Below are 26,948 nucleotides of genomic sequence, written 5' to 3'. Positions count from 1 at the left end.
ATATTTTTTCACATGTCACAGGGTCAAAATTGATTTCCCATAAAGTCCAACTTGGTACATAGGATTAAATTTATTACTAGCATTTTTATCATACTTAGGAAGGAAACAAGTTCATTATTTCTTAATTAATTAACTCATGATTTGTTTCTACAGGATTGAAAAAATACACAATGCATGTGTTATGTTTACTTCTGAGAAAAAAAATTATCCAAAAAGTTGATATAATATTGAAAGCGACATATAATTCAGGTTACCGCTATGAATGTTTCACAATTCGCTGAAATAGACAATGCATACACTCGTACCTTGGCTACATCCCTGGAGGATATTTACAGACTGTCCTGGTTTTAGAAACCACAGCTGATTCAAGTCACATTTCGCAAAACAAAGACGTATGCCTGGTAGACACACTTCACGGCAAAACATAGGTACCAACAGTACCACCTCCTGCTCAGTGAAATTAACATACATTCTAATTACAGACAATAGAATTCCCCCAGATTACAATGACATTTACCGTGCTGGTAATTTGCATCTAGCTAGAATGAGTACCTCTACAGCTTGTTGTGCTTCCCTTTCACAATGTAATAGATGACTCATACCGAGATAAATTAAATCTCAATAACATCAATTTCAGGTAAAACGCATCTTTGGAACAGATATTCTGACTCTCAAATTTTTACAATTGTCTGATCTGCCAATTGTAGAGGCTCTTTTTAAAGGTCTTGGAATAAAAAATATATTTTCAGAGTCGTAGTTTTTTGAACATCAAAAAATTATTTTTCCCCATAGAGTTAATACAGGGATGGCAGCCATTTTGAATTTCAAATATTGGTAAATGTCAGGTAATTTACTTCTCTAGTACCAAAATTTGCGTGATGACCCCCGATTTAATACTTGATTTGGTAAGAAAATGGTTGAAAAGTTTCACTGAGGAAAATTTGAGCAAAAGTTAAGTCTTTCACTTTCGAGGCTCATACTACCTTAATATCAGTGTAGCAATATCAGATTTTAATTATTTTTCTGATCTTCCTCTTCTCATAAACGGGAAAGATATTGATACAGTAGCACAGGTCAACTAACTAATGGATTTGATTTCAAATACTGTAATCGTCTTATCATTACATTTCAATCATTAAAGAGTAGAATAAGTGGAAAAAAATGGATTATTTGGACTGAAAGACACACTGCAGTGCAGAGATCTATAATGCCTGATAACCTATACACATAATGATCATATCTTGAATTTACTATGTCGTAAACAAAATTTACAATTGCCTGTCTTAATAATTGTATGATTCATAATATCCATATTCAATAATGTGATGTAGACATCAATCTTATAATATCAAATCTATGGGAGCTTGAACTACATTGTCTATGTAATCCCTATGTATCACATACATACATATACTGTACACCATACCGGTAACTAGTTCTTGTCATTTCAAAGAACAAACTGTCCTATATTTAAATCTGTGGAAAAATAGATTCAAAAGTATGCGCCACAAAGTACATCAAATTTACAAAATGAACACCTGCGCAACCTCAGATATGAAAATTTTGAATTATTACACCGTTCCCAATTTTCATAAATTCATGCAAACACACAAAAGAGTTATATGTCAGTCAACAATTCTTAAGCAACTTCAAAAAAGCAAACACAAGAATTTTAAAACACAGCTCATTCTCCAAAATAACTGACCTAATAAGGTTTATAGAAGAAAGCGTACTTCACAATGTGATATACATGACCATTGAAGGAGGAACCATAGATTTCTCGGGGTCAGGTCAGAGGTCACGACCCCATTTAAAAAACCTCACATCAATCAACATTGGCAGAGACTAATTATTTACTCAGTCTCAAAAATCAAGTACATTATCAGCGCCAACCTGTCAAGTTTATCTAAAGTATTTCATAATAAATTATTGCACCGTTGATTTCGGAGGAGTGTCATTGTACAGCCATTCATATCTTCAGTAAGCTCAGCACTCACTATAGCAGGAAGAACTTTGCCGTATTCCTATTTACACTTTTTCATGAGAGTATGTCTTTCAAGGCACTGGAGCAGGTACACACTGTTCCGCTCAGTCCATATTGCCTCATGAAGTATCATGATCTGAAATGACCCTACACATCTAATTTTGAAATACAGCTGTGTCTCTGTGTGTGTTTTTTTAGGTCACAACATATGTCAAAATGTAAATGCAGACGCATCATGCTCAGTTTACCAGGGCAGCACAAAAGAACCTATAAATAAGAACAAGCCTGTTTATGTGGACAGATGAGATACCTGCTCAATAGGGCTGCATGTAATCTCAATTGCCATACAGTTTCTGTTATTCACATGCAAATATAGATATTTGTTTGCCAAGTTTGATGAGACCGTTGGGAATTGTCCGTACAGGGATTAATGAAAATTGTTCTCTGGTACTGCTAATTGTACCAAGAAATCCAAAACATCTAATGCCAGGGGCTTTAGTCATTATCTGCTTCAATAAACACAACCACGCATAGCGGATAAAATTTGAATTTCTGCTACTGCAGCTAAGCATCATTGCAAATACTTTGCTGTATTTAGCAATAAGCCTACAATAACAGTGAGCTCAACTAAAGTCATTTAACATACAAACTGATGAATGATTGCATGTTGTGTGTGCTTCTCTAATAGGGACCTGTGATATACTTGTGGATTCAATATTATCTGTATTTCGTTTATAACACTGATGAGAATGTTTTTTCAACCAAATGCTGGTAGTAACTTTCTGGTTGATACGCTGCACTGACAAATAACAGCTGTCCCTCATTGGTCCATGCCATTGTGATACCGATCTGAAAGCGGATTTACACCAGGTGCATAAATGATGAAACCTATGACCTTTGACCTTTGGAGGTTCTCTAGACTTGCCCTCCACTTCCAAGCTTCCACCCCAAGTTCCCTATGTGCAAATGGACCTAGCCATGTAAACAATAGGACTGTACCATAACTGTTATGATGAAAGGGTGAATCTTTCTGTGCAACCACAATCACGAAATGCACCTGCAGGTACTACCATAGCTGACAAGAGTTCAATATGCAAAACTGACAGAAACAAACACCTACATATACAGTTACTGTGTACCATGGTCACTTCTTATTTCATTTGCAGTATCAGTCCAAAAGCTTTCACAAGTGGCAGGTAGGTACTCCGCTTCAGGGGCTAAAAACACGGACATATCTTTTGATGCCAGTTTAACAATACACAACACATTCATAATCATATCCATGCTGATATACAATGTCATATTCATATTCCATACTGATATACAATGTCATATTCATATTCCATACTGATATACAATGTCATATTCATATTCCATACTGATATACAATATCATATTCATATTCCATACTGATATACAATGTCATATTCATATTCCATACTGATATACAATGTCATATTCATATTCCATACTGATATACAATGTCATATTCATATTCCATACTGATATACAATGTCATATTCATATTCCATACTGATATACAATGTCATATTCATATTCCATACTGATATACAATGTCATATTCATATCCCATACTGATATACAATGTCATATTCATATTGTATATACAGTGTCTGATACAAGCAAACTATCAATCAGAAGCTACATGTACATTTTGTATTACAAGAACACCAGATGAGCTGAAATTTTTTTTGTCTGTGGGAATATTGGAAAGTGAGAGAGGTACATATTTAAATTTTGTTGTGCAGTTGAAAGCTGATTTGTCATGGCCCGGCCAGAAAACTCACAGGTTAACAAAACCCGATGTGCTGAAGATTGAGTGAACTCTGAACTTTAAAAGGCACCCACGAATGGTATGTTACTGCAGAGGACAACGCATTGGCATTTCTCTAACCATGTGTAACACAGAGTTGGCGGCACACATTTTGCTTCAGAATCACAAGTGAAATTGCTAAAACATTCACATGAGTATTTCTGCAATTTCATGATTGCAATATCTGACATATTCATTTGAGATATTTCACTTCAAATGTTGAGTGAAAGACACTTGTGCGAGTGATGATTTTCAAATGGATGGAAACTAAATGATACCGTGGTGACACTGACAGAGGAGACATGTCCAGTTCTCTAAACACACACTATTCAATCAGTCAGTCATGTCTTTCAAGCTATGAAAACCACCATTCTTCATGGGACAAAACAGCCACTTCACACATTCATCTTGATCAAACATTATTATATGATCTCATGTACTACACATGTGAATATTCAGCTCCACAAAAGCATTGACTACTATCACGCATGTCCAATGCAAGGTTCGATTTGTTATATCGATTTATCATACCCCGAGATTGCTGCAAACCATTACATTCATATCATTTAACCTTGACTTTAAAAGAAATTCATTCCTGTGTCACTGATATTGCGCAAACTTTACAGGTTCAGAATTAAAAAAAAGTCCGTCGACAGCGACCAGCATAACTACTAGTGCGTACCGTCAAAATAGACCAAACATGGCCATTATATACGAGTACATCATTTGCCGTCAGTAAAACCTACAAAACACTTGCTGCGGTGAACGATGACCCATTCAAGACAGCCATCTGTTGCACAGTGCTCTCATAGACAAACAAGCCAGTGTTCCGAGGACCAACAAATTACTTTCATCAAATATTAGCCATGCTGTTACACAGATGCGATTCAAACGACCAGAATGCGTCATTGATCGCTGAGCATATTGAATCTGTACGGTTACAGCCGCAAATATTATCCCGAATAAAACTCGCCTCTTATAGCAGTTACCTTTGTACACTGTATTTTGCATTTCATGAATTTCAAACGAGTCTCTGAGTCGCTGTAAATCAAATCAGAAGTCCATGCAATAAAAAGAAAGATTGAAGTCATTTTAACAAATTTAACTACTTTCATGTACTAATAAGGTCAAATATACATCAATACAGTACAAAGTATTTCTACTTTTGACATAATATGTGTATTTATCAGTATCATAACACCAACCAGGGAGTACGATGGCACGGTTTCAGGGGCACAGCTGCACCTATGAACAGGGAAAAATGGCCACGAGGTATGCCTATGTACATGTACAGACTATGAAACTGTTTTGCAATAAAGTCACAGACGATGTGAAATTCACTTATATTATCTAGTCAATTTATCATAAACAGATTTCATGGTTTACAAACTGCTAATCCTTATCACTGAATTTTTACCAAACATTATCTCTTCCCAACCGACCACACACATGCCCGTGTATGTGCATGCGCGCATACACACATACATACACACACACACACATTCACACACACACATACACACACACACACAAGACTTATTTCGTTTGATCTCACTTCAAGTCATGAGGACTGCTGCCATCAATACATACATCGTGCATTATCAACCACAGTAGACACAATTCTATTATCTTCGTCTCATTTCAGGTCATTATCATCAACACACACGTGGTACTTTATGCAATATTATTACTAATAATTAATTGATATTGGTTATGTTTCAGGCGACCCCTCTCAATCAACAGCCACACTGACCATCTAAGCTCTGTTTGTTTTCTAACCAGTCTAGTGGTCAATTATCTGTTTACTTACATCCTGTCTGCTCATTTGTAAGTTTATTTTCGCAGTCTCCAACTTTTTAAAACAAGTCATCGTTGATGACACAGTCCCCGCTTGTCCATTTTGTTATAATCTTTGGTGTCTAGGTAGCTGTGGAATGACATTGATGCAACGGGTGCATCAGGCCTGTGACTTGCATAATAAAGTAATCTGAGGAACGTTCAATAAAAGACTCATCTCTGCCGGTGTTGACCACTAAAGGAACTTTTGATTACATCACACATAATGATGCCCTCACTGCCTCTAGTGTCATGACAGCACATACTATACACATGGTTTGGTGGAATTTTCGAAATGGTATGGGATCGGGTATGTTGTTGTAATCAGCCATTTTGGATCATATAATGAAACAAATTAATGTGCACAAGAATGCAGCCATATCACGTTTAAACAAAATCAGTCCATTGAAGGACAGTGACCTATGTTTATAAAATTGAAATCAAATGGCTGTCTATTGACCATATGGATCGTAGCACAAAATTAGTAGACATGCATAAGTATGCCATAGTACTTTATCTTTGTACCAAGTCTCAACAACATTGGATAAGGAATATTTGCATATGATTAAGCCTCAAAGACATGAAAAAATCCAAAATGACAATCTGGCAGCCATATTGGAACATGTCACGAAGTAAATTGACATGTATACATGTATGTGTGCCAAAGTGCTTGATCTTTGTGCCAAGTTTGGACAAAATGGGTTTAATGACCTTTGAATTATGCTTCAAAGACATGCAAATTCCAACAAATGGCAGTTCTGCAGCCATATTGGATCCTATCGCAAGTTAATTGATACATGCATATGTATGCCATAGTGCTTTGCCTTTGTGCCAAGTTTGAACAAAATCAGTTCAAGGATGTTTGAGTTATGGTTCAGAGACATGAGAAAATCGCAAAAAAATGGACGCCTGTCGGCCATATTGGATCATATCATGAAATAAAGAGGCGTTCATATGAAGGGCATAATGTTTTGCTTTTGTGCCAAATTTGAACAGAATCGGTTCAAGGATGTCTTAGTTATGGTCCAAAGACATGAAAAATCGCAACAAAATGGCTGCCTCACGCCCATATTGGATCGTATCGCAAAATAATTTTACATGCACATGAAGGCCATAGTGTTATGCCTTTGTGCCAAGTTTTAACAGAATCTGTTCAAGGATGTCTGAGTTATGATCCTAAAACATGAAAGATCCCAACAAAATGGCCGCCTCACGCCCATATTGGATCGTATCGCAATATAATTTGACAAGCATATGTAGGCCATAGTGTTATGCCTTTCTGCAAAGTTTGAACAGAATCTGTTCAAGGATATTTGAGTTATGGTTCAAAGACATGAAAAAATCGCAAACAAAATGGCCGCCTCGCGGCCATGTTGGATCGTATCGCAAAATAATTTGACATGCACATGTAGGCCATAGTGTTATGCCTTTGTGCCAAGGTTGAACAGAATATGTTCAAGGATGTCTGAGTTATGGTCCAAAGACATGAAAAATCGCAACAAAATGGCCGCCTCGCGCCCATATTGGATCGTATTGTGATATAATTAAAATGGATATAAAAGCCATAGTGTTATGCCTTTGTGCCAAGTTTGAACAGAATCTGTTCAAGGATGTTTGAGTTATGGTCCAAAGACATGAAAAATCGCAACAAAATGGCCGCCTCGCGGCCATATTGGATCGTATCACAAAATAAATCGACGTGCATCTGTAGGTCATAGTGCTATGCCTTTGTGCCGAGTTTGAACGAAATTGGTTCAGCAGTGTCTGAGAAACTGTTGATGACGGACGGACGGACGGACGCACAGACGGGACCCAATCTATAAGTTCCCGCCGGACTTCGTCCGCGGGGACTAACAAGCAACCATGTTCTACATGAACATTGATATTCGTTCAACATCGCCTAAGCAGGAATCCCCCATACAGCAAGACGTATACATGTACATATACATATAGATATGTACAGACCGATATTTTATCTCTGTCTGACAAAATTCAAGCTAGTCAGGGCTCCTGTATAAAAGATTTGCAAAGTCAATGAAGTGGATGAATATGAACTTGAAATATGATCACTACTCAACAGACAACTTGGTAAGGGTCTACATCAATTGTGAAACATACCTGACCTTTTTTAGATCTCTTCCGCAGTTCCCCCCCTTCTCTCCATCACCTGCCCTCACAACCCTACCCTCCTCACCATAAATGTATCACAGATTTGGTGTCACAATAGATCATTTTAAATGTTAAAGAAGCAAGACCGGTAACATCAGCCTGTTCACCCCTAAATTCCCTGTAAGCAGGTCCACAATCACCATTGATAACACTGGGTTTGAGTCCAAACCATGGTGGTCAAGGGGGGTTAGGGGTCAATCAATGGAATGCCATATCGTGAGATTGATTCCTTCAGGATCTATGAGATGAAAATCACAACAGATGATTCTGATGGATAAAGGGGAACAAATACCGGCCTTCTGCCTTGATTTCACACTTTCAAAACAAGTACATGAAGTGTTAAGTACATGCCGCTTACGCTAACTTCTTCACAACTGGACAGTCTTGCCTATGTCTCTTAACTCCCCCTGAAAGGGACATTACCATGACAACTCCACTACTCATTAAAATCCACTGTCAAGCACCACTATGGTTTACCTTTCCAGACTTGACGAAACATGACAAAAACAGATCGCTGCAGTTAAACACTCAAGGCTCTGCCTAACACTGTAAGAGAGTGTCGAATGACTGACTAAGTCTGCCTGAAACAATCTTGTGAAAACGATGACAAGTCATGGCATTAAGACAGGACATGTGCACTTGGCAGATGAACAATATCACTGTTGGTACACACATATCAATACCCAAAACGATGTAATATTTTGATCCTATAATTGCTGTAGCTGAATAATGAAGTCATTACCACGAGAGTCAAGAGTCGGCACACAGGTTTGAGTTACTTCATACCACTACGCCAGCAGTCATTCGATATTTTATTGATATTAATAGTCCAGTCAAAATAGGGTTAGACCCACCACAAATTGCAACAGAATTTTTTTCTTCAGAATGCATTTCAGAGAGGTACCCAGAACAACATATTAAAAGTTTACTCGAATCCACCTTGGGGAAATATGACTAATTTGCATAAATCAAATATGGCTGCCAACCATCCGACAAAATAATATAATTGGCCATATATCACATGTTAAACAAGCTATTTCAGTGATTTCAAAGTTTGACACTATTAATTTGGCTCAGGGAATCATTTTGGAGGTATAATGTTTCATATGGGTACTTCATTAATTTGCATAATTCCAATATGGCGGCCAACATTCCTACAAAAGACATTTTCGGTCATATACCACGTATTAAACAAGCTATTTTAGTGATTTTAAAGTTAAAAGTATATTTCTTAGGCATGGATAAATAATTTTCGAGATGCAATGATTTGCATAGTTAATTTGTTAATTTGCATAAATCCAATATGGTGGCCAACATTCCTACAAAGGACGTTGTCGGACATATACTACGCATTAAACAAGCTATTTCAGTGATTTTAAAGTTTTAATATTTTTCTTGGGTATGAGGATACACTTTTAGTGGTTAAATTTTTACAAAGGCCCTTTGATAATTTGCATAAATTAAATACGGCTGCCATATTAATGCCCCATTGCTTAATAGCTTCTAATATAAATAAGGGTTTGGTATAGTTTTTTTTGCACGAGGAAACTATCAAGAAGAAACTGTTAAGTCCTTGGACATTTATTTTTAAAATTTTGATTTTTCTATATATGACGACTATTAATGATTGTTAGTCTTCTTAATAATATATTCTCTTTCTGAATATAACATTGGATTCATCTGTGTAGGGCATTTTTGTGATTTGTATGGGTGTTTAACACAGTACAGTGTCAAAACATGTAATCTGTAATGTTTACTTTTAAAAAAAGACGTGTTCAAAATCTTAAGTTTAGATTGAACCCCCTTCTTATGGATGGGTACATCTTTATAAGATCCCCTAGATGATAGGCAAGAAGTCATCACACATATCAGCAAAAATACAATAAACACAACAAAGCTAAAAAACAGAAAAAATGATACGACCAAAATAAAAAATGCCATAATACACACAAATTAAAACTTAGCACTATTGCAAACAATGTCAGATTCATAAAATTTTATGGACATACAAACTGAAAAAAAATCTGAAAACTGCATGCTTTAGCAAAGGACAATTAATCCAAACACAGAATCCAACTATTACACAATACAACAAAGTACATCTTGAGTCAGTTTTCCAAGTGTCATTTTCCAGATTAACATGTATGTATCGTGTAACTATTGCCTTTGCTAAGCATGTAACTTTCAATTTTTGTGAGTTTGTGTGTTTTTCAAATTTTTAAGAGTCTGACATTGTTTGCCACAGCGCTAAGTTTTGTCTGTATTGTGGCATGTGTTATTTTTGGTCACATTATCTTATTTTTCTGCGTTTTATTATCTTTGTTGTGTTTATTGTATTTTTGCTGTTATATGTTATGACTTCTTGCCTATCATTTAGGGGATGTACCAAAGATGCAATCGTCCATAAGGAGGGGGTTAAGTCTAAATTATAAACTAAAGATTTTGTACACGACTGTTTTAAAACAGTAACCATTAAAGATTACATGTTTTAACACTGCAGAGTATAAAACACCAATAAAATCACAACTAATGTCGTACACAGATGAATCCAATGTTATATTCAGAAAGAGATTATTATTAGACGACTAACAATTATTAACGGTTGTCATATTTAGAAAAATCACAAAATAATTAAAATTGCATGACTTTCTGAAATCTCAATAGTAAACGCACATCAACATATACGTATATTAATCCATTCGGAAGTCACATATGTAAGTCTACCAAATTTGCTTTAACATTCTTTTCAAAATACAATATATTTATGGAGTATTTTAACAAATTCAGGTATCACAGATACCTATTAAAATAAACTTTTATTCTTAAATGGATCGTTTTTGTAAGTAAATTTATAGTATATTTTCCACATTTTTAAAAATAAATGTTCAAGGACTGAAGGTGGAGCTGTACATTGCAAACACAGTTTTTTTCAAAGGAATATTTCTCATCTAAGATGACAAGGAAACCAATAGAAACTATTTTGTGAAATGTAATATTTCACTTGAAATAAGAATATATGTAGAAAAAAATACGACAATATTATTTTTCATTATCTATCCTCATTCTAAAATGGCATGAGTTGAAATACTGACACTCAAAAAGTGCTTAAAATCGTGATTAGCAAAATAATAACCTCTAATTCAAAATGTAAGAACTTTATTGCAAAACAAAATAGTTGTTTTGTTATATAGCATTTAGAAAACATAATGTGAAAATTTCAGAAAATTTGACCCAGCCAGACTAGAGTTATATTCTTTGGAAATCTTGAAATTGGGATAAAAGGGAAGTAGGAAATCGGGTGATTTGCATACATTTACATAAATTAACCCTTCTATATCATGCAACTTACGACTGCTTGTCCAGCCAAAAGGTGAACCTAACCAATTTTGAATCTTGGGTTAACAAGTTAATCAAAATTGGACGAATATTTGCAAAAAAATTGTTTTGAGGAAAATACGCTGTGTTGGGTGCAGTGCCCTCTTAACAGTTTTTTCATGATATTCCTATTGCTAAAAACTCAACCAGAACCTTGTTTATATTAGAAGCTATTTGGACATTAATTTGGCAGCTATATTTAATTTCCGAAAATTATCAAAGAGTCTTTTAAAAACATGGAACCGCAAAAGATGTCTCTTCATGCTCAAGAAATATATTTAAACTTCAAAATGGCTGAAATAGATTCTATAATACATGATATATGACAGAAAATGTCTTTTGTGGGTATATTGGCCGCTCTATTGAATTTATGCAAATTAAAAAAGTGCCAATGCAAATCATTGCACCTCAAAAATCATTTGTCCATGCCAAAGAAATATACTTTTAACTTTGAAATCACAGAGATAGCTTGTTTAACCCTTTGACTGCTGTGATTTTTTACACCAAAATTTTAATGCAATATTTTACAAATTTCTGTGAACATTTCTGAACGTTTTTTTATAATTTTGGACGAAATAGATCTCATTTTTCAGCAGCTATATTTTTTTATCAAAATTTTGGCAAAAAGCAGAAAAATTGACTGTGGTACACTTTAGAAAGTTGACAAAAATAGACTTTGGCGCCCAAAGGGTTAATACGTAGTATATGACAGAAAATGTCTTTTGTAGGTATGTTGGCAACCCTATTGGATTTATACAAATTAACGAAGTACCTATGCAAATCATTGCATCTCGAAAATTGTTTGTCAATGCCAAAGAAATATACTTTTAACTTTGAAATCACAGATATGGCTTTAAACCCTTTGACTGCTGTAATTTTTTACACCATAATTTTAATGCAATATTTTACCAATTTCTGTGAACTTTTCTGTACGTTTTTTCATAATTTTGGACCAAATGGATCTCAGTTTTCAGCAGCCACAGTTCTTTATCAAAAATTTGGCAAAAAGCAGAAAAATTGACTGTGGTACATTTTATAAAGTTGACAAAAATATACTTTGGCGCCCAAAGGGTTAATACGTAGTATATGACAGAAAATGTCTTTTGTAGGTATCTTGGCCACCATATTGGATTTATGCAAATTAACAAATTAACTAGGCTAATCATTGCATCTCGAAAATTATTTATCCATGCCTAAGAAATATACTTTTAACTTTAAAATCACTAAAATAGCTTGTTAATACGTGGTATATGACCGAAAATGTCTTTTGTAGGAATGTTGGCCGCCATATTGGAATTATGCAAATTAATGAAGTACCCATATGAAACATTATACCTCCAAAATGATTCCCCGAGCCAAATTAATAGTGTCAAACTTTGAAATCACTGAAATGGCTTGTTTAACATGTGATATATGGCCAATTATATTATTTTGTCGGATGGTTGGCAGCCATATTTGATTTATGCAAATTAGTCATATTTCCCCAAGGTGGATTCGAGTAAACTTTTAATATGTTGTTCTGGGTACCTCTCTGAAATGCATTCTGAAGAAAAAAATTCTGTTGCAATTTGTGGTGGGTTAGGTGCTAAAATCTCGTAGATTGACTGGACTATAATATTTCATTGATTACAGTACCAGATACTTTAAAGGTACTTTCACCGTCACCAAGTGTTTATATTACAGTCTAAAGAGGTCTGCAGTGAAAATGAGTTACTGATAGCTCTAACCAGACTAGTGATGAGAATTTGTTGTAATTCCTCACCACTTATTATTGTAGTGGTTCTTGGAGCAGGCAGTGTTTTGTAATTGTCATGAAACATGGATACATGGGTTTCTGCCGTTGTACAAGGGTTGTGGTCTAGTACCTTGCAAACCCAATTGGGAAAACCCCAGTCTCATGCAAGCGTATTTGCCATGGACAAAAAACACAGTTCACATTAATCACAGCAGATAATTACACGGATTTATTGTGCCACTTGTAGTACCTATAACAGATTTATAAACAGACAGACTATATCAATGATCCAGCAATCTTATGGAAACCTCCGTACAGTAAATACAGGTTTGTGGTTTTGCATTTTTGTTCATTGGGATGTACAGGTCAGCCTGTGGACTGGTCATAACAGAAAGGGTACTGTATAACACAACATATTTGTCATGTTGCCTTAGCAACAGGAGACCATCTGTGTTTACAAGCATAGAAAGCGGTTTCCATGGCGTGCTTATCAATGCATGCAGTCTCATTTTTATGCTTTCGGTTCATCTTCTGATGTACTTTTTTCAGGAAGTGAACATTATCGGAGAGCACAAAAAAGTATGTGGATCATGAAAAATAAACCGATTCACACAATTTTACTTCTTCAACATTGAAATTTCACTGCAATAATAGATGTGAGTAGTTCACAAGAACCGCTGCTTTTCAATCCCAATTCTACTATTGAGTAACTTTACACAAGCTTGCTGTCCCTATTGTCCTGCAGGGTACATATCGTTCTAGCCTGGGGGGACTGAACACTTCAGGGCTTGAGGTCATCAGAGGAATGTGCATCTCCCTCCACAACAGGATTGACCTCTGAACTACAGGTAGTTATTTCAGAAAGACAGTGACTTTGTTTACGCATGTCTACTATTTCTCTTTGACTTATACACTAGTAAATTCATCGAAACGACTTTTGTTTATACTTTTCTATGGGTTGTCGTTGCACTGAACACTGGTGAAATTCACAGAACCATTTACAAATGCTTTATACAACAGTGTCAACAATCTCCTATCCTGTTCTATATTTGTACCAATTCCGATAGTTTTTTAACAACAAAACAACTTGAATTATTGAACGTCGACGCACTGTTGACGTTAAAGCCCAACTAGCGGTAACTTTACAGAAAATACATAACCGTATTTTTTACTGTCCTTTGATTGTTTGTAAAAAACTTTGTTGTTTATCTCCTGAAATCATTCAGAAACGCCAAATGTTCCACTTGTCAAAAGTCTCTGTATGCGTGCAATGTCCCATCTTATTGCTGCAGGCTGACTTTCAGTCACCTGTCAACAACAACATCGCACACTGTAAACAATGCAGTGTTTTTAAAATGCTTGAATTTTGTATATCTGCACACATTACGAACAGGAATAAGAAAACCATTTTGTTTTCTGGAACAAAAGTTGAAACATACAGTTGGGAAAATACAATGGGTTACTGTAATCGCCCTTCAGCGATGTTCCTCCCTTCATCATCATTTGACACCACTGTGATTGACAATGACAGAAATGAACCAGTGCAAACTTGGCCACAACTGAATTGATATTGTCTTCTTTTAATGAGCTGGCCTAATCAAAGTGCGTTAATGAACTGTGGCAACTGAGAGATGGCAAGGAGTCTATTTCGCTTTGGTCTGCCATCGGACACCTGACATTGCCGAATTTGTAGAAAACACACAGCAATGGATACACCTACACTGTGTGAAATGCACAATATAACGATTGCCAATACACACACTGCAGTACAAGGAGGGACTTCCCCTAGACACCTACATGTACACAACTCTGTAACGTCAAAACATAACACAATGAACTGTTGTTATACACCTACATGTACATTAAAGTCACCTCAGACTACTTAAGACAATAAGTGCTTTTCATAAGATGCAAGGTATTTGTACCAATCACAAAGCTGCATGTAGAAAGGTAGTGGTATGTCAGCCATCATCATTTTATAAAACTTATGACCCTACATCCATATTTTGGTACTGTATGTGTATATTAGAAAGTTTTCAATGATTGGAGGGCCTACAGAGTATGTTCAGGGGAATCAAGCAGACAGACAGGGCCTAGGGTTATTTATATGATATGTACGTGCATGTAATACAAACTCTCTCGCTGTCATGAAATTCCAGTTCACCGAAGATCAATTCCCAGATACAAGTATACACTGGTAATGATAATAACTTTTGAACATGGCACAGATTAATATCCCGATTCAGTTTAACAGAGTGGGCTGAACTATATACAAGGAACAGGGGTGAATGGGCTGTTGGGGTGCTATTGGACGGCTCAATTCAAGTAAGTCGTTCAAGGGATACCTTGAGAATACACTGAAAAGCCAGTGAACCACTGCCTCTATCCATAAACAGTGGAGCAGGGTTGCTCACTTTCTATACGCTCTGTCAGTGACCAGTCAATCACTGGATTGTGCTGCTAGCTGTTATCCTATTTCAGCTTACCCGGACGATTAACCGTCTTAATCTCTTTAGCTGTCAGAGCTGATTAAGAACAATCAGCTGGAAAATGATGGCAACATCTGGATAAACTATTTGATTCATTTGAACACAGAACAGCCTCATTAAAGTTTACATTTGAAACAAGAATACGAAATTATGAATCACGCAATGTGGTTGACGTTGCCTGAACGTCTAAACATGTGAAAATTTGTTAAGGAAGAACATGGATAGTTCACTTTGTAAGTCTACATTATAATATTGGTGTGATTCGTGAAATGTATATGCCGTGAATAGGGGATCTTTGAATGGGCATACTTCTTAAGTAATCCATGCTTCTTGAGATGTTTCATTGTATAAATACAAAAACATAGCACAAGAGCGGTTTATGCAAAGTTTACAACCACAGTTTTCTATGATGCATACTTGCTGCTGGCTGTCTCCACAACAAATATACTTCTCCGTCATGGAAAAGACTGAATGACTGCCCCCTGTGAACTGTTTATGCTACGACGCTGATTTTTCCTCTGGCCACAGGCAAGTGTGATAGCAAAGTTTATTTTCTTCATACTTTACAGAATTGTTTGAATTAAACTTTCTTAGGGCATTCCCTTTGTTATGATAAGACCAATGCTTTATTTTAGATTGAATCGCTTGAGACAACTCTTAAGATGTGGGCACCGGCATACCTTGTTGCTATAGAAACTGCCTCCCTACCCTTCTAACCCAAAGCTGCAACGTTAAAACATTTCTCCACAAGTTTTGTTCAACATAGGTGATAGTATTTCCTCAAACTCTATTGATATTTGCATTGATTAATATCCACTTACACAAACTTACTGAATTGTTTTGGCCTCAGGGCATTATCATCGCAAAACAATGCACCCAATGTATTGACTTCATCTCGATAGCGTTGCCCTTACAATGTTTAACACATGGCCATTTGATCTTCAGTACAAGAAGTACTGTAACTTGCTGTTTGTCCTAAAACCATAGTTCACCCGTAAAAGAGCGTGGTTCCGGCTACTTCATTCCAACCATAAAATATTTAAATTACCAGATGAGGTAATAAAAGTTACACTGTATTGGCTTCACTTGAAGATTTGGTACTTCACATCGCAGGGTCAAGGTCATGGCCATGTTACACCATTGTACTATACATGTAGCCATATTCACACAATGCTTCATTAGAAAAATACTATGGGAAGCCCTGTCACCTGCATGGCCTTTGATTTCAGTGGTGTTGTACAAAGTTCATCTCTGTTGGCACAGGCCAACTTGACAATTACCGTCAACCTCCAGTATTTTATCTCTTTTTATAATGTAAACCCATCCAACCACACCATTCATGTCCCGGATTTGAACAAAACAACAGAACAGAGCAAAAGTTAAACTGCAAACATGACACTTTTGGCTAAACTTCACTAGAACAGATTAGACGATATTGTACACAGGGAAAGTGAGCAAGGGTCTCAAACAATGTTTCATACAACTGTCACTGAGATCAAATACATTGGGTAAATCTGAGTAGTACACATCACAAAGGAAGACATACAGTATTGTGTTGAGACAGGAAGGAAATGCATATACATATCTTTTGTGTGGCGGCAACCTTGAACCAAGGTAGTGGAAGTCGAAAACAAAGCATTACGCTAGTATTGTCAACACATTGCTTTCCAAGGTACATGACCAGTAAAACGTTTATTCTGAGAGTTCACAGACGACATTGTGAACTTTTTCCAAAACCAACAGTTTCTCATCAAAGAAATGCAAAATCCACTTTGAAAACTTTTATTTCTCAATATAATTGAAAGCCATATTATCGTTCAGTCCAGTACTGTACCCCATACTACTGGTATAGTACTATGGATAGATACAACATTAGCAGCTCACCATCTCTACTCATAACATTGTCCCCTCTATTACACAAGGCCGTTTCTAGTTCCCAATCAGGACACACTTACACTGACCATCTTCTGGAATATCCTTTCCTTCAAACCATCTAGAAAATGTACCTACAAACAAAAAACTGGCCCATACTTTCTTGCACTTCCATTTTTCTGATACACACCACCAATGCTGCCTTACCTTGACCATATCAAAATGGATCAAGAAGACCAGGCTCACACAACTTCGGGGAAGCATACATCTACTATACACCTCCAGTAACTGTGCCTGGCACTGAAGCTAACCAAAATCATAAACCTTGTTTCCTTGTTTGTAATTCCTCTATTGGTATAATATCAATGACGCTAATGTTTTCTTCGCTGTATGTCTTCTATAATAAAATTTAGGTAAAATGTTTACCAGGTCACTGTGTAAAAGCAGTACACTGTTGTTGGATGGTAACGATGCAAATATCAATAGAAACGGTAAAAGTTGTCATAAACACCCTTTGATGATTTTACTGAAGTCAGTAACTTTTATCACTTTTGTGGATAGGCCTCGTAAAGAATTTAAGAATCAAAGAGCTCAAAAGAAAACCAAAAATATCAACTTCACAGACAAAGCTAAAATAGGAATGTGTGAGAATGTTGTAAAGTTGGATTATGTTTGTGCATTCTTTGGTGCATTAGATTATGGTTTGTTGGAACTGTCGGTAAAGTAGCCGACAGAGAAGCAAAACCCACAATGAAATCTGCATACAGTACACACACCAGTTTCATTGCAGAATCTCATTTTGTAACACAATATTAACAGAATACATATGATTCAAGTTATCAGATCAAGATATCACTGGTATGTTGATAAAAAATAGCCAAGGTTACTCATAACATATACTGCTAGGTAACTAATGATAATAATGATTTGGCTGAAACCTATTTGCTATATTGCTAAATTACCATCCATGGATGATAAATTGCAAGGCCGCCGGGCACCTCTTTAAACTCATTTAAAATTGACAAAAACTTTGTTTTCTTCACATGTAGAAGTCTACCAACAGCAGGCCCTCAATCACATGATCACATAGGGAAAACTAGAGCTTATTGGATACATTTAGTTTCAGTAACGATGTCTTACATAAGAATTCTTACTCTTCCTGACCCTAATATGCATTCCATTGTAACAAATCGGCACAAGATTAGTCTTTCTCTTTTCACAATCATATTTTTTTTGTAAATACCTATTCTTTACTGAATACAGATGGCCCTACTTATAGGTTGTGTTTTGAACGGGACAATTCTTAACCCTTTTCAAATATCTTTTGGCTGAGGATTAAACGAAGAAAGACTGTATTTAACTACAGCTACATTATGGTTTTAGACTGTATTACTTTTCAGTGTTGGCTTCAGTACATGTAGATGTTCAAGAAGTTTTCCCTTTTGAAAAATTTTCAGTATATCTGGGGAGATTACAGAAAATGGCAATTTTGTTAGTTTGAATAGGAACCTACATCTAGGTACAGTGGGGAAATGGTTTTAAGGTAGTATGGACCTCGAAAGTGAAATAGTTAAACTTTTGCTAAAACTTTCCTTAAGGAATCTTTCAACTATTCACTTTTAAAATCAAGAATAAAAATTGGGGATCACCATGCAAATTTGGTACTACATAAACAAATAACTCAAGATTTACTGATATTTAAATTCGAAATGGCCGCCATCCCTGTGTTAACTCTATGGAGAAAAATAAAATTTTCAAATTTCCAAATATCTGTCCCTGAGGCGCGTTCTACATGTACCTTAAGAAAATTTTACACAGTCATGCAACATTGACGGCAGATAGCATTGATAGGATGTTTCAGGTAACACAGTTGCCACGGATTCTTGGAAAGAGTGAAGGTCGTTTCTGTAAAAAAAAATCAATCATGCAACTCTTGTGCATTGTTACCAGGTAACATGTGACAACCACAAGCCAGCAGAAAATTGAGGAAAAAAAGAACAAAGGCACAGATTTTCACAACAGGATGAATGGTTTGGTTACCGTGACAATAACACACAGAGGTGCTTGAGGGAAGACAAGCTTGTATTTGTCAGTGATGGTCCTTTTTTACAAGGCCTACTCAGAATGTTTTTACAACAGCATATATGTAGCCAGACGTCTGGGTCTGCATATACACCCACACAGTATCAATGCATGATTAAAAGTCATGGGCAGTCACGCAATATACTGCAGCCTGGCCTGTGGCAGGTGTTGCTCAGCCATGGCAGATACCACATAGCTCACTGTCGTTTCAATTACAATTTTGAAACATGCACTTTTCAAACTTCTTGAAAAACTTTGGCACAAGAATACTGAATTAAAACTAATATTAAACTGCATTTTTTTGACCAAAGGACGCAACACAAATGCTTTCAAAAATCTAACAAACAAATCAAACAGAATTTTCTTTTCCCCTCGCCGAACACGACATGCTTTCAGGAAGCTACACAACAATCCCACATTTACATGGAGTTGAACATTTCTGAAAATGATCTTTTGTACATTATATCACTGTCCTGCCGCAGTCGATTCAACAAAATATGCAAAAGACAAAATTGTACAATAACATGATTTACCCAGCTTTCACGTAACAATATTTTAAGCATTTTTTTCATTATATATCTGCAGAGCATAAGTACCAATTGACCAAAATTACCAACAATGTAATACGCGATACACAATGACACATGCATATATTGGAGACAACACAGTCAACTCAAAGTATGTATCTTTTTTTACACTCCGTTGGTCGTGACAATAGTGTGCACACTCATTTTACAATCAGGACATGTACCGAAAATAGCCGACACATGCTGTTGGGTCTATTTATAAGATGAAGCATCCTTTAGCGCTACAGGTATCAAAGTTGTGGGTACTAAAGTTGTGCATTTTCTATTTGACACAGACATCCCATGTAATGCCTGGAATTACACACTTTGAACACAAAAAATACAATTCCATCACACACAATAAGCAGGACTGATGTACATGTACATATTCTTGGTCTTCCTTCGCATCTTTCATTTTAGGTATCTCCTCCGTGGACGTTAAAGAGGGCATCCAATCATACACAAAGTCATTGTAGACTTTTTGCTTTGATTTGGTGGTATTTGTTATTTTTTTGTCATCTGATAAAAATAAACATGAGACATACATACATACATACTTCCATCATACATAGATACATAGATACATAGTTTTCTTGTAAGATGAGAATAAGGCAGAAAGAAACGGGAATCAGAATCATTCTTTTCATCCTAGTCTTGTACATATGTACAGCTATTTCAACTCAGTAATACGGCCTTACACTTTACAGACCCCCCAGATTACCCACAAATGGATACTGGACTAATCACATCCAAGAACCTAAATATCAGTATCTAACAATACATGCAGTTTATATCTGAGTACAATTTTGGAGGTTTTGCTCTGAGTAAAACTTTTGGCAACAATCACGTTGACCCATTTGGCTCATTCCTAGGAATACCAGCCTAACACTTGCAACTTCACAAATTTGATAAATGTCCCAGTTGGGAAAAAAAGATTCTCCCTGGGTTAAACAATGAAACTCTTGGAATGACCGTAATGCAACCCGAGGCAGAGTTAAGTACAGAAGTTATAAATAAATGTGTCAGACACAGGAAATGATAAGGAGTGTGCAAAACGAGAGGCCCTATAAGATATCAGAGTATCAGGCCAGATTCCCATTCATGTGACTTCTTCTACAACCAGTACAACCTTCTTATGGGTTGATTTCTAATTTAAGTTGCCTCACAAATCAAGCTGAATATTCCTCTGTGAAAATTTGCATCCAATCTAATCTTACATACTTCCAAAAATCTTCCTGTGTTAATACATACAATCTGTACTTCAGATAAAATTTCATCACTTGGTGATATTTTGGTCAGTTTACTCGACTTCAAATTCATTTATGTGCCAATATGATGCATGTGAATATACTTCTCACGATTTTCCTCATATGGACTTGATTTTGAAATGTTCAGTTCAGCCTACATGCCTCCAATTCAAAGCTACAACAGAAGGTGCACTGTGCACCACAAATTAATGAATGTATAGGGGTTTAAATGTAATTATGAGTATAGCAGAGTGCAATATACTTTACCACATATGAACACTTATGTGACTTGACTTATATTGTGCTTGTTTCTCCAGGGCATTTACCTCTTTTAATACAAATTTTTGGTCTCTGTAACCATGGTAGAAGATTACTTTCCTCACTGTACTTAGACCTCGTTTAAGTCACAAGGACGAAAAAATGTTCAAACTTCATCCACCATGGTTCTCCATCACTGTAAAATGAAGCTTTATCCAGTCGCTTTGACAGAGGGTAAAATATGTTTGTATTTCATCAAAGCATAAAAATGAACAGAGACACCATTGTAGGCGATCAGGGCACAGACACTGCCGCTACAACACTCTGTGACATATCAACCCTAATAAACGCAAGATTAATCGTTCTCTATTGTCAGACAAGACGCTGAAATTATTCTGTCGGGGTCGAAAGTTCAGCCGGCTGAATCTTTTCTGTGAGATATTAATATTTTATAGCGATGCTGAAAGAACTGATGTGTTGGCATTTTTAGGGTACAGTCACCTCAGGTAGGCTTTCACATTGTCTACAAAGTCAATATTTCACCATCAGGTCAAACTGGTTGAAACAAGTGATGCATAACATATCCCATACGTTGGATTATAACAAATACTTGAACATTTGAAGGCAGCTGAAAACGGAAAGACTATTTAAGATGATTTTTACTGACTACACCCATCATAAGATTCTGTGCCACACAAATATATATGGTTTTGGCTAAATACCACGTTTTACAGACTTGGCAGATGGGGAAACGACAAGCCTGCCAAGATAAGGGTATATAATAACTTCTAAGATGGTTCATGATATTAAAAAAAAATTAAAATCAAAGCTGCAGATATAATACCCATCATAAGGAAACACAGTACATATATTACCATTCATGTGTACTCTGATGAAAACTAAGAATGCTGCAGTAGATGCCAAATACCCATACAAACATGTCTGCCCTTTCTGTACAAATCAAATACACAATGGTCTAACAATATTCTTGATGCAAAAATATCACAGTCCCATTTCTATTTCTACCAAGTTGGATACTAAAAGAGTTTTTAAAAATTGCCAGCACTAGTCGTTGATACATGAAGAAACATGAGAGCCAGTAAGCCGAGTGGAAACTGGGAAGAAATCACACCATCAGTTTTCCTGTTTCCTTCACTAAGCAAACATGCCAGGACAGTATTTGACCAAGTTTTCTACGATACTTCTCCTAAAACATGCTTTCCTACAAAACTGGAACACCTTACAACTCCACCATCACACCAGAATAAATAGCTCTGCTGGTAGATGCCAATCTACCAGATGGCTACTCAGAAAAAATACCAACATATTTTGAAAAAAATATAAACATGGCCATTTGGCAAAGTACAATGGCAAAGTAATTAATCAGTTCAAAATGATAAATACTGCCACCAGTCTAAACACCAGTACAGATATCGATATGCTGAATGTACGTATGTCCTTCTATGTGAGACCCAGTTCCTTTGTGGTAAACCGACCATTTCCAGACAAATTATGGAAGAATGGATACATTCCAAGGACATGTGACAAGAAAGCCATGCTCAGCCACAACATCCACTTAATATATTATACAGGGATAACCAATGTATGATAATTAGGATAATTGAAAGATCAATACAGCATCATGGCTGGTCCAATACTTAATGTTTTAGAAAACACAATTGCTTATATTAGAATCACATTTATCATGTGATTATTAGTGCATACAACTGTACACTGTTCACGTATGGCCTGATCGTATGGCCTGATTGAGAAAGGGATACCTTCACTTCCCTTCTTGCCTTCACACGTTACCTCTGAAAAGGGGATATGAAACACGACTTCTACACAAACTACCGTATCACGTCTATACACGAAAAAGTGTACACTGTAGTTTTAATGGAACCTTCAAACACATTATTCTGGAAATGAATGACATGACAAACCTATAATATCTCATTTCTGTGTAAAAAGGAACATCCACACATACACATGTACATGTACATGAAAACATGCTCATGCACAGTGTATACAGTTGTATGTCTCTCTCTCTCTCTCTCTCTCTCTCTCTCTCTCTCTCTCTCTCTCTCTCTCTCTATATATATATATATATATAAATATATATCATACATACATGTATGTGTATATATACACTATACTGTATATACACATACACCACAGCCATGCAAATGTGTATGATATATATATATATATACATATATACATATATATATATATATATATATATATATATATATATATATATATATATATATATATATATATGTGTGTGTGTGTGCGTGTGTCGTGTGTGTATGTGTGCACATGAGAATGTGTATATGTATGAAAACAAGGTTTATTGTACATTTGTAAACTGCCATTCATTCAATAAACACAAATATGAAATGCACACATACACCTATGGACACGCACAGAAATGTGCACGCGCACAAACACACACCTATGTAAAATGAGGTAATATTCATGTGAACTTATATATGTATATAAGCATATTCATATTTGTGATGTATAATATGTATAATATAAAAAAATCATGAATATTATATACACAAAGATTCAAAGTCATTGGGTGTGTTACAAATTTAATATTATTAGGCCACCCTGGTTTTTTGTTCGAATTGGGTGACTCATCCGAAATTATTCATCCTTTCACAGTAATATGAAACGACCCTGGCGAAGCATGTAACAAAGGACACCAAATTTTACCCATCTTGACTGATTCAGTTTATATTTATCATTTCTAACGCTTGAGAGAGAGAAACTGTACTTTTGTAACAAATAGGCCAGACAGATGATGGCTACCCCTATCCCTCGACAAGTGTGTACCATCTGAAAACCTAAATTTTAAAGTGAAAAACAACACTTTTTACGAACAAGTCGAGCGGAAAAAAAAACGAGACACAACGTTTATGAAAACGACACACAACGTGTATGAAACTGAGACGTGACCTTAATGCATTCGAGTCCAACGTCGGACGAATTGTATCCATAAGACCAATTTGGGTAAATGATGATACACACACACCAATTTGTATCAATGTTTGCCCTGACTGGTCGCTCGCTGCGTTCATCATAAAAAGTTATCCCGGCGCACAGAGACCCGAACGTAAATCAAAGATAAGATTTTTCGATTGCAGAGGTAATTCAGACAGCCACGATAGGTTATCTCCCAGTTCTCAGAACGAAGAACGCTTCTAGTAAATTATGACAGCCAGGTTTCAAAATATATTTTGTGTTTACACTTCGCGCAAAAAACGCTGACTTACCTAGTTCGGAAATACGCGTGATCACGTTTCCTGTCCCCGTTTTGGATGGGTCGGGTTGTCCGTAGCAGTTACACGTTTACTTCCGTATGTCAACCCGAAGTTGGTACATTTTAGCACATACAGTCGGGTCAATTATCTGACAAGGACAGTCATTTTACTTTGATGACAATACACATTAGCGGTTCTTGTCTTCTGACGACCAACTGAACAGATATACATGTACGTACGCACTAAACAACTAAGGTCGATTGGATGGTACGTCCACCAGTTTGCAGCTTGGTTTGCGTTACTGCACGGTGCGATAGCGTTTCAGCGCGACACACGACTAACGCCGTCCTACGCTTGAAAATCCGACAATTCTTCGCAAAATATATTGACAGTCACACTTACTGGGTATTTACGTCACTTGCTAACCCATCAGAGGCGATCGCTACCGCGTCTCTCTACATGTAACTGTTATTCCTTCGCCGAAAATGGATGTGCGCTGTGATCGAGTTCAGCTTAGGTACGGGGGCTTGTGCATGCAAGTTAATGGAGGCTCGGCGGTGACGTCAAAAATATTTGAGTGTATAGAATTATACGTCATCAAAATATGTGTAAAGAGCGTGGGAAAGGAACCAGAGGTGGTTGACCTTTCACCTTGCCTCTTGTTCTCTTTTTCGCTAAATTTCTAGCTTCGTCCCACTTTCAAGGAAACACAGTAAAAATAGTGGTATCATGCCCATGTAAAAGCCATGCAAATTTTGTTGCGAAATACATCAAATCAAAAGTTAGTTTCATCATCAAAATACTTGCCCAATTATGTTCCCTAGTATCGTCTTTAAGCCTATTTAGTTCTCTACCAGACACCAAAAGGTGCACACTTTCAGCTACAAAAACAACCACAACGACAAAAAGCTTTAAATGAAAAAGCTCATATTTTATCAGTCATTTTTACTGTATGGCATCAATGCAACTGTTTTTTATATACATACTTTTTATGGTTTTATGTAAAGTGTATAAATCCGCTATAGGAATAGAAGATTATTATCGTTATCATTATAAGAGCAAAAACAAAATATACAACAGTCTTCATCATTATCATCAACTCGAGATTAGTTTGATGTAACGTAAAACATGGGTTTTCGATTGGCTAAAAGCGGCCTATAAGGACTTCCGTAATTTGTGGGCAGTTGAGACCACAGTCCCTCGTGGGCTATTCAGCTCTGGGACTATTTGCCCCATAGACGAGTGTACAGAAGCGAGAAACAACCGGGTTGTTCCTCGCTTCTGTACACTCGTCTATGGGGCGAATAGTCCCAGAGCTGAATAGCCCACGAGGGACTGTGTTGAGACAGATTAAAAGTGTATGGAGGCTTCTGTCTACGACAATCTCTCGATTGTTACGAAGACGTTGTACAGAACGATAATCTCGAAAAAAGCTTTTATTGATAACGTTTACGGTCTGAGTTGGTCCCTGCACGTGCAAAAATACACGGTGCGCTACGATTTTTACAAAGTAGTAGCCAAGTCGTGCTGAGTTTCGTAGAGAGATATAATTTAAAGCCTAACGAAACGACGCCCTCAAACTGCTGTTCATAAAACATCACAAATGGACCGCGAAAAAAAAATGCTACTACATACGCTGTGAAGGGTCCGTGAAGTTTGTTACTTATTTCTTTTTCCTTATTCCTTATTCGAACGTGAAGTTTGTTAGAGGGGTGGGTTGCCGACGTCTCGGATAACCGAGTTATGACACGATGAAAGAAGCTAGTGAGCTATAGCAAATTTCTTCCCATGGCTCACCTAAAGTTAAACAGGAACAGAGTACTCAATATCAAGAAATGGAGAAGAAAGCTGTACAAAATTTGGCAAGGGACTATGATGCAATGAATCAACTAAGGAGTGCCAACGTCAATACACTCGTATAAAATCAAATAGCATCTCAATGACTGGTTTGCGTGAAGTTTTGTCCGCAATATAAAGAAAATGGAAGACACTGCCTTCCTAAATAATGATTCAAAGTCACAGTAATTATTACGTACAATCATCACAATAAACAGACCAAATTGTACCAGAGCAAAACGATCGGGAGAGAGAGAGAGAGAGAGAGAGAGAGAGAGAGAGAGAGAGAGAGAGAGAGAGAGAGAGAGAGAGAGAGTGGGGGGAGCTGTAATGACCGAATGTTTGTCCATATTGTGTCTTATAATAATGTTACATTATCATCTGAAATATAAA

At 36.4% G+C, this 26,948-nt stretch overlaps 1 protein-coding gene across 4 annotated transcripts in view; it reads right to left on the bottom strand.

Annotated features, from left to right (window-relative positions):
• Positions 1-25,284, bottom strand: part of LOC139143592 (mitogen-activated protein kinase kinase kinase 3-like) — an 85,573-nt gene extending 60,289 nt beyond the window's left edge. For 2 of the 4 annotated variants that reach the window (XM_070714046.1, XM_070714050.1), the window contains exon 1: positions 25,122-25,259. The gene's annotated coding sequence lies outside the window, so the exon portion shown is untranslated. Of the gene's footprint in view, positions 1-24,731 lie in introns of all 4 variants that reach the window. The other 2 variants (XM_070714045.1, XM_070714049.1) reach the window with 2 other exon arrangements.
• Between the last annotated feature and the right edge of the window lie 1,664 nt (positions 25,285-26,948).

This window comes from Ptychodera flava, chromosome 11 (assembly GCF_041260155.1).
Source record: "Ptychodera flava strain L36383 chromosome 11, AS_Pfla_20210202, whole genome shotgun sequence".
Lineage (NCBI taxonomy): Eukaryota > Metazoa > Hemichordata > Enteropneusta > Ptychoderidae > Ptychodera > Ptychodera flava.
Note: the sequence above shows the minus strand (reverse complement) of the source record. Positions and strands in the feature narration are given on the sequence as shown.